The sequence below is a fragment of the Sceloporus undulatus genome, chromosome 4, assembly GCF_019175285.1.
Source record: "Sceloporus undulatus isolate JIND9_A2432 ecotype Alabama chromosome 4, SceUnd_v1.1, whole genome shotgun sequence".
NCBI lineage: Eukaryota > Metazoa > Chordata > Lepidosauria > Squamata > Phrynosomatidae > Sceloporus > Sceloporus undulatus.
In genome coordinates, this window is record NC_056525.1 from 62,413,077 (window position 1) to 62,423,780 (window position 10,704).

The window sequence follows — 10,704 nt, forward strand, 5'->3', positions numbered from 1 at the left end:
TAGCTTGATAGATTGCCACATGAGTTTTAAGAATATGAACTTTCCTGTTGAGTTCGTTCTCTCACCGGTTGTCAAGGGACATGTAAGATAATACAAACTATAAGTTGGTATCCCTCATATATTTTCCAAATCCAAAATGCTTTTTCCTGGATGTGCTGCGTAGTGACACTTTTGCTTTCTGCATGGTTTCAGTGTACACAAACTTTGTTTCATTACAAATTATTAAAACTATTGTATTAAATTACCTTCAGGTTAAGTGTATACGATGGATATGTAACTAAATGAATTCATGTTTTAGAGTTGGGCCCATCTCCAGGTATCACATGTCTGTGCAAATATTCCAAAATTCAAAATACTTCTCATCCCAAGCATTTCAGATAAGGGGACTCCATCTGCATTTTATTGAGTATGAATGAAAGTAAGCCACCCAGCTAATATATGGTTCAAAAAAGAATTCAGGACAAATTTACTTTAGTATGCCTAATGGGATTTATATGTGTGTTGTTTTTTTTCTTTTTTCATAACACCTAGCCAAAAAGGATTCTGAATGTGCTTACAGATATTGGTAGCAAACATCCTTGCTCTCAGGCTTACATTCTAAAGACATGGCAAACGCGGAAAAAGGATGAGTGGACAGGAGGAAAACATAAGCTCAAACACCAGTCTTAGAGTTCGTGAGGAAAGGAGTTTACTGTGGACATACTGCTACCTGATTTAAATCCCCTCTTTTTAACTGTACACCATCTGTCAATATTTAAGGGTAGTGCAGCACTTACAGTTACATCAAAAACCAACCCAGCTGCACAGCTAAAGCTGAAAGTCCTGATGGTTAGCACTATAGAAGTTGGTCTGGTCTTGTGGTCAGCAGGGTGCCATCTGGTTTGGTTTGCACACAGTTAGGATCAGAAGGTCCTGTGGTAGTTGTAGTGCCCAGGGGAGAGTTGTAATGCCTGGGAAGGAGTTGTGTCACACAGCGGAGGAGTTTAGTATCCGGGGAGGAGTTGTAGTACCTGTGGGAGGAGTTGTACATCCAGAAATTCCTCCAATACGGTAATGGGATCTGGAAGAAATTTCACCAACATAGTGAGAAAACCATATTCATGGTTAATATGCTATGTGACACTTTACATTCAAGCTTTTAAGAAAGGGCATTGGTAGTAGTCAAAGTGCCACTCCAACAGTAGAGAAAACTGGCGTGCCTATACTGAGATCCCTGAAAGAGGTAGAAGATAGGAACACTTCGGTGGTATTTCTCCTGTGGTGAACTTATTCCCAATTTCTCCCACAATTAGGATGCAAGGAGGCTCTCAGTAAGGTTAAATACAGGTTCGAAAAATCAACAAAAGCAGGTACAGATTTTTTTATAAAGAAAAAGAAGCTTTTCCTTTGCTCTTGGGAGCAGCTACTGGGCAGCCAGACTGAAAAACTTCTCACCCATGCCGTCTTGAGGCACAGCTAGGATGCATCTCAGTCACTGCTTGCCAGCTGCTCAGTTGCTGCCTCCCTTTACACTCAGTCACCCTGGGAGCAACAACTGAGCAGCCAGCCAGTCCAGCTTGCCTTCCTGTTGCTGGATCACTGCCACGGTTGTATTCACACATAAAAGGCTGGGGTAGGAGAAGAGAGCAGAGGCAAGCTGGGCCTGGCTGAAGTATGATGGCTGGCTGGCTGGTAGATAAAGCAATGAAGTCTATGTTGTCAAACCTTATCATGTTTACAGTCAGTAGATCTAATATCAAGAAAATAGGCATGGGGTCACTAGAGTTATCACTCAGGAAGAAAAGGGGCAGTAGCCCAAAAATGTTTAGGGACTACTGATTTAATTTCTTTCTAGAAGGTGTATCCTTACTGTAAACATGATGGGATGATAACTAGACTACATTGTTTTATCGGCTACTTAAGCTCCAGCAATGTCTTTAATATTCTTGCCACTAGCCCTTGCTACAATACCATACACCACATCTTTCAGCTGCATTTCATCATCTTTAGTTCATGATCCTTTCCTTCTTATCCCATGCTGTCCAGTCAGTTCACTGTTTGTTTGTTTTTTCATATAACTTTCAACTGCAATTGGTCACAGCATGACAGAACTTCAGCAAACCAAAAAGAGTCTTGGTTTGGCAGAAAACAAGCTGTATCTCTCCCTTCCACCACACAAATATGTTTGCACTGACTGTAATAACACTCTGTGAGAATTCTTTTTTCTGATGCAAGGACTGGATTCCGGCAGGATTAATGTGAAGTGAGCAACCATGAAAGTCTCTTACAGCCCTAAATGTCTGACCAGATTATGTGCCAACTGGTATGATCTGCAAAAATCATTTCATTAATTCATACCACCAATATTCAGAAGCAAAGGAAGAATAAGTGATCACAGGATGTGTTGTTCGCAGCATGAAAAACCCACCAAATGCAACCCCAAAGGAATCAAAGGTAATCTGGCCCAGTTCTGTCTAGCCCAGAAAGAGAGATATGCGCACTGCCTTTTTCCAGATCTGGGTACGGGCTGAGATGAGGCTGGAACCAGTGTTATCACATAGCTGTGCGCAGATCAGAACTATCCCCTACCCAATCAGAACAACTCCCATTACTTTGCTAAGAATGGAAAAGAAGCATTTTTAGCTAAGTAACAGGAGAAGTCCGATCTGGCACAGGATGAAAATGATCTGGGGATGGAGCTGTAAAACACAATCCCCGCCTGGTCTCAGCCTGTGCCCTCGGGAAATGACAGCCAGTGCAATATCTCCATGAATAAACTCATTTTCTGCATGGCATGTTCACAAGGGCCAAATAATGACATGGCAGTATAAAGAATGGCATGGTTGAGAGCATGCTGTTCTTCCATGCAAGGTTATTATAGTGACAATTTCCAGAGATAAAATACATACATCACTATACTTCATATGATTGATTTACAAGCAGTACACACATTTCACTACCTTTAAGACAGAGCTGAAATTAAATATAAGTTTCATGCCTGTTAGACTTGCATAGGCTTCAGTATTTGACATTTCTGGCAATGTCATCTCAAGCAAGCAAAGAGGTCTCACTAAATCTTATGGATCTTACCATTTGATTCAAGAAGTCTCTTCAGTTCAAGATATAGAGATTGTTCCTTCATTACAAAATGTGCCCAGAAAATCATCCAGATTCAATGGCCAAACCATGGGCACCTCCAAACCCATGCTCCGTTCAGGTATCTGACCTAATCAAAACAAAAAGAAAGCGTTTTAAAGCAAGAATTCCAGAGCTGTTTTTTTCTTCTATTTCACATCTGTAGCTATACTGCTCACCATCTGATCAGTGATGGTTTACACCTTTAGAAAATAACATTTCACCTTCGATTCACTGTGTACTCAGACAGAAAGATTAATGTTGCTTGTCACAGTTTCATAGAGTGGGTAATTGCCAGAGGCTGGGAACCGCCATATACATCATAGCCCCTAGCTCTCTTCTCTCTTCTTCTCTCTCTCTCTCTCTCTCGCTCTCTCTCTCTATATATATATAGATATTTGTTGCTTAAATGTCCCAGCAACTCTCTCATGTGTTTGCCGTTCACATCTGGTTTAGACCAGGGAGATTAGTTTAATATATAATATAATAATAATAATAATATAAATAATAATAATAATATAGTTTATTTGTAACCCGCTTTTCAAATTTGATCAAAGCGGCGAACAGTTATGTATAAGAACATTTCAATAAAATCAATTAAAAACAGCATTAAAACCAGCATAATAATAATAAAAACAAAAGGGCCAGATAGAAGGGGAAGTCCGAAATAACAGTCCGGGTCATCACTGAAAAGGTGTAAGAGGAAAGATTTTTCATGGTGGGAAGGCTTGGGAGAAAAAATACGTCTTCAGAATCTTTTAAAAAGAGCTAAGGATGTGGAGAGCGGAGCTCATCTGGGAGACTATCCAAGATCTAGGGGCCACGAAAAGAATGCCCTCCTGTGAGGTCCTCACATGGCGTGTCCTGGGACCTCCAAAATTTCTTCCCTGTTGATCTGAGTGTGTGGGGCGGATTATATGGGGAGAGACGGTCCTCCACGCACCTGGCCCAAGCCATTTAGGTTTATAGGTCATTACCAACACCTTGTATTGAGCCCGGAAGCGATAGGCAGCCAATGAAGATCTTTAACCAAAACAAAACTATAAGTTTATGTCCTGACTTTAAACGGTGCTCCTTTGCCTATGACAGACTGGGGGGGGAGGCATGGTGAATTCCCTACCATGTCCATTGTTGGTCTGGGGACTCTTTTAGTGGGAGGGAAGCTTTTTAAAAATTAAAGTGGCAGAGGGAGTGCAGGGAAGCTAAAAAAACCACTTTGGGGGGTTGCATGTGCACGGGGCTGCAGTTTGCTCACCTTTAATAAGATGTTAGTTGAATACCATGAAGTATATCTCTGGGTCAACATTAAGTCCAATTCTCGTACATGGAAATGGCAAAATTTAAGATACAGTAGGCTACTTTGCATCGGAAGCTGTCAATGTTGTCATAGCCAACCCATTCGTTGTCCCTGTAGGTATATGGAACTTTCTGTTCATCAATCCATTCTAATTTAGCTGTCTCAAAAATGTACAAATCTGTAAAAACATGGGGGGAGGAATATTTAATACTGCATTCTTACTATGATAGTAAAGCAAATAAAATAAAATAAAAAAAAACATCATCCATAAAGTCTGCTTTGTGGGCACCTAAAATCTAATGCTTTATGTTAAGCACAGCTAGATCAAAACATCTAGAGAGAGAACATGCAACTGGAACCAGTGAGCCATAAGTAAGGAAATAATGGTTAAAAAGATGGTCAACAAGCATGCGCATCACAGCAGCAATAAGTCAATTAACTGGTATGGTTTAAAACTGCCATCTTTATATGCATCATGCATACTTCCCAAGTCTCTTACTTCAAGAGAACCACATTTGGATAAAGCACACTGATGCTTTGTCCGCTCATACTAAGGCCAGTTGCATGACAGACTTGTTTCACCTTGCAGAATCATATGAAATTTATAACCATTTTCACAGTTGGCATCATTTTTTTCTCCCCCAGCTTTAATTATTTATTTTTTCTTTTTTAAAAAAGAAAAACAGCACTGTATACTGTTTTATTTTAGAAGAAAAAAGAAAAAAACAAGACACAGCCTGGGAGGAAAATAAATTAATCAGCTGCTATCTTCTGATGCTATTCAAAATAATTTGTCACAAATCCCCTAGTTGGGATCAACAGGATCAACAGGAACCAACAGCTGTACACTTTTATTTGACGTTGTTAGGGACTGATTATTTAATCTATTTATTTCTGCTGAATGAACACTGCTATAAGGATGTATTGGAATTCCAAAGCTTACAAAACTGGAGGTCAGGCAGGGATGCGGAATAGAACACTGACAAGAAAGAAGCATTAATCTACTCAAATCATAGGTGAAGAAAAAAAATTGGATTCAAATAAGTCCTCAGTACTCTGGGGTAGATCCAGGGAGAAGAAGGATTTGTTCTGACAAATGTTGTTTTTAGCTGAGCTCTTTGAAAATCTCATCCTTGCTAGCTGTACTCTGGATCTGATGGAAAACAGATACACATAGAGTAAGGGTGGGCAACTGTGGAAAGCTAAGGGGGACATATTGATCCCCCAGGAACCTTGAAAAGTCACATACACCACACTGCATCCATCTCCTCAAAAACAAAATGGGAGAAATAATAAGAAAATGTAGGGGAGTTACAATTGATGTCATGTCATGTAGATTCCTGTAAGCCTCCATGAATGAGGCAGATTGATTAAAACAATGAATACTTCATATAAAAACACTCTCTGTTACATACAGAATGGACTCTTTGTGAACTCTGTTTCCAACTATTTACAAAAAAGACTCAGAGGGGAAAAAAGTTCCGATGTGCAAGCACAGAACTAGTGGAAAATGCTCGGCTTGCGCGCGTTCCCCCTTAAACCTTCTTTTTTCCAAGCAAAAGGTAAGAAACATAGCTGGCAAGTAAACAGAACTGGAAACTGTGTGTTACATGTTTCCTCTTGACTATCTGTTTTGCTTGATAGTTTTGTTTATTTTGTATTATTGTAATATTCTTTACTGCTGCGCAGTTTGCTTAGGGTAATCAAATCCTTGCATACTGCCTTGGTACCATGAGGATGAAGAGTGTTTAAAAATAGAGGTTTTTTAATGATAAATACAATAAGTAAAGAGAGATACAATATTAAGGTATTTCTTACCTCATAATAGGGCCCAGAAGCCAGCCTCGCGAGTGTACTGTCCTGCAGAGCCAGCTCCAGAGGACAGGTGCACCAGACACCAGTGGTCAGAAGTAGTCAGCCTGAAGGTACGTTCCGTAAGTGGGGAATCCCATTAGGAGCTGTCTCAAGTGGGGGAAAAACCATTTTCATGCCAGTATGTCATGGCAAAATCCTGTGAAGGTACAATTGCAGGGTGTAAGTAAGATTAGTTGCCAGTTCATTCATTATCAGCCTCTTGTAAAATCCTCTCTCCCTCTCTTTCTTGTTATTTGTAAGATCAAAAGCTTTCCTTACAATGTTGAAATACTTCATATCGCCTTCATCTTTGGGTCCCACACACAAGGGGCTGTTATGTCCTGTGCAGGTACCCAGCCTCCATGGAAATCATATGTCATTACGCTGATGAAATCTAAAAGTCTGGTGGAATAAAAGAAAAGAAAAGAAAACACAGTTATTATACACCAATGGCCAAGAGAAGTCATGGAAAACCAACAACAATTTGTTACAATGCCACACCTTCTGGTTGGGATTAGTCTGATTCAAACTTAATTGGCAAAATTGGGATGTTACCACTGACCTGGTAGCAGCATTATTTATTACTCAGATATTCTTTATTTATATCCTGCCTATGTCCAGTGGAAAACCCAAAGTGGCTATAGTCCAATTTGCATGATAATTTTAAGGCTGATGCCCATGAGAAAGCCCATGAGAAGAAATTTAAAATCTTTTTTCCCCCAAAAAATTAATCTCACTGGCCCTTATCCTACTTACTGTCCTATCTTAGCTATTTCATACCTGCATCAATGGTTCCTTTGCCAGCAGACACTGCTGCAGTGACTAGAAGCCTCTCCCATCAACTTTACTGTTTTCAAAAGCAGCCAGCATTTCCTATGGAGAGATAGAAAAAGCCATGCATATCTGTTTCTCAGTTCATCCTGAGCACTTGTTACCTATACGTTTCATAAAGACATCATCAGAAGATAAAATCAGTTCCCAAACTTATTTGAAGACACTTCTTTCCAGTTTACCCCCAATTGCTACAAGTAACTATTTATCCACAACAACCCCCCTCATGTTGGCCTAGTGTACTGGCTTCTCACCTCAATGAGGACTGTGAAGCGCTGCGTGTCTTCAGGAGGGCTACCCCTGGATCCTGGGTATTCAAAGTCCAAATCAATTCCATCAAAACCAAATTTATGCAGATTCTATCACTGAATCAATGAAGATTTTCCGATTGGCAGGTGAGGCAACATTTCAGTGAACCTGAGATGAAGAATCCTTAGATGCTCTCTGCTAAATGCTATTACACACCATAACTGCTTACACATGTATATCTAAGCATTAATCTCTATTCAGCTAAAGATGTTATCCTGAGCTTATTATATTTATGGACTTCTCTGCCAGTAGCATCAGTGCCCTTCTAATCAGAGTGTCATCCACAAATGTATTCTATAACTGACACAGTAAGAGGCACAGCTAGCCCATCACCTTGGATGAATAGTTCAAGATCCCCGTTATATAATCTGAAACTATGTTGGAAGGAAACACATTTCCATGATTACATCTCATGCAACTGAAGCTATGTTTAAATGACCCACCATGTGACAAAGGGGTTGATCTGTGGATCTGCCCCACAGTAAAAATCTGCCTCTTAACAAAGGCCCGTTACAGACCGCCCAAAAGGGGCGGTCTTGGGCTGCTGCCGGTTGCAGCGCGGGGAAGCCACTGCCAGCCAAACCACACGACTCCCCATGCTGTAAAAAGGAGTGCGAAAATCGCGCTCCTTCCGGCAACCCAGAAGAGACGTCACAAGTGCCAAAGCGTGCACTCGCGACGTCTCTTCCGGGTTTAGACGTCCGGACGCTGCATGTCTGTTACGTCAAGATGGCCACGCCCGTCGTATAGGGCGCTGCCATCTTGCCGTACGGAACGCGCAAGGGGCAAGGCGCATCTGGAGAGCCGCCCCTCGTGCGTATTCCTGGTGCAACGACGGCACCCGTCTTGGCCCGTCTGTAAGGCGCCAAAGTGTCCATTCCTTGCCTGGCACCTATGTGCTCTCTACACTCATAAAACTGGTTAAATTATATGTATTCCAGCCCTGTAGAAGAGGTTAATGAGTAACATGAAACACATAGAGCAAGGGCGTAGAGAGCAGTCCACAGATTGTATGAGTGTGTCAAGGGTCCCACCAATAGAAGAAGACCCCTCTCACCCTATACAAGTCAGCTATTTGATCGGGAACATGGTCTTTATTTGGAAGACAGTGTGAGAACTTCCATCATAAGAGGGAGAGTAGGAGCTTTAAAATTGCCAATGCAGAGTTAGTTTTAAAAAAGTGGCCACCCAAAATTTAGAGAATCTTAAGTGTGGGGAACAGCGATACTTACTTCTGAGTGCCAAAATTCCAGCCTCCAATAGCTAGCAGTGTGACAAGATTGGGGTTGCTGAAAAACATGTGAGAGAAGATCAATGCAAAAATGTGCACTGCAACTGCAGAAATCAAACATGACATTATAAATGGTTTTTCAATCAATGAGCAAATATTAAGCCAAAAATAGGTTTGCAATATATTAATATTTATTTATTTATTGATATTCTATGCCACTATGTATGAAAAATAGTTCCATAGCATTATTAAAAGGCACACATTTGAAATCAATTAACATAGTAGTCTACAAAGAGAGGGAGGGAGGATGGGGGTGGGTTGTGGGTTTCTGGAGAGCGAGAGAAAGAGAGAAGAGTAATGCCATAGAGAATAAAAAATATTTTAAAGTGTTTATATATTCTGTAACGTGGCAGATATCACTGGACACCCGGGTTACGAAAATTATTCGTTCCGCCGCCGCTTTCGTAACCCGGATACTTCGTAAGCCGAATAGCCCATAGGCGCTAATGGGGAAAAGCCCGCGGTGCGAGCGCGAAAAGCCCAACAAAATTTTTCGTAACCCGAAAAACCTTCGTAACCCGAACAATTAGTTTCAATGGATTTTTTTCTAACCCGGAAATTTCATAACGTGAGTATTTCGTATAGCCGGGGTACCACTGTATTTATAGTACAGATATCCACACCTGAAAGAAAGAATGTTTAATTAGACAGTTCCCTTCCCTCAGGCCTACAATCTAAAAAGACACGACACAAAAGGAGAAGGGAGTGGTGGTGGGGAAGGGGATGAGGTCCAGAAGTTCTTTTCTACCTCTGAGGCCTGGATCAAGGCAGATGGACTGGAGGGAGGACTTGGCTTCTTGGAGCTAGCCTGCCTCTCTCTCCCTCAAGATGGAGGATGAAGGGAGGGCTTGTCTTCTTACAGTAAAGATGTTGCAAATAGCTACAATAGCTTTACTTACCTAGACAGAGATCCCTCTCAGCTGTCCATAAACTGCCAATGAAAATGTCAGCACTTTCCATTCTAGTATGGAAAGTGCCCTTGCTAGGATTTTAGTTAATTGAACGATTGTTGGTGTGGTAGGAAGGCTGCTCTCAAGGGTATAAAGGCAGCAATGGCAAGTGGAAATAAATATTTCCTATTCACTCCAAGGATTCCTCCCTGAATTGTCTGGAGGTGATAGCTGTAGAGAAAAATACTGCTTTATTTGTTCCTTCCCAGGAACAAAAGAGCTGCTTCCAGAAAACAAGATTACTACTAAAATTGCCAGTCAAAAACCACTGTGCACCTTTTGCCTTTCCCTTCTTATCAGAATTTTACACTTCAAAACCAAACCTGAAGAAGCAGTAAGAAAACAGGGTAGGGTTAAGAATGGAAGATAGTATCATTTGAACTCTTCATAATGTTTCAAATCTGAAGCATCTGAAGTGATCACACAAGAAAATATTCATCTTTATTCCTGAAGGGAAGGCATCTAAAGGGCTTTTCCAGAGGAAGCAAATATATTTGGGGGAAGTGGTATTTAGAGGACTATATGTCCTACATTTTTTTAAAAAAGAGCCAAACAATGTTTTGCCAATCACACAATGTTTCAGGCTTTTTGTCCTACTTTCATATATTATTCCACAGTATTTGATCCTACCTGAAAGGCAAGATTTTTTAAAAATTTTAAACCAACACAATTGATCATCATATAAATTGTGACAACTGATGCCGGCATGTCAAGTCCCTTACCCCGTCCTATTTTCAGGCTATTTCCACCCTCTTTCCTCTTTTCCTGGTTTGGGATGGGGTTTCTTGCCACTATGGCAGGATAGAGAATCCGATCAGGCTCAGGGCAAGACGTGTCACAGAGGTTCCCCTCTCCTGTTCTAGATAAGTCTTCATATTTCCCCTGGGGAAACTCTGGCAGCCCCCTCCCCATCAGTGAGAACCAAATTACATAGCCTTGGTTTGGTTTTCACTTTCTTGATATATTTTAAGAAAGCATCTGAAGCATTACCTGCCATTTTAGGCAAGCTTTTGGAAATCTCACAATGTTTTTTTTTCTTGCTGCTTTGCTGTATTTAA

At 40.9% G+C, this 10,704-nt stretch overlaps 1 pseudogene; it reads right to left on the reverse strand.

The window, feature by feature from the left end:
* Positions 1-966: 966 nt before the first annotated feature.
* Positions 967-9,656, reverse strand: LOC121928972 (annotated as a pseudogene).
* Between the last annotated feature and the right edge of the window lie 1,048 nt (positions 9,657-10,704).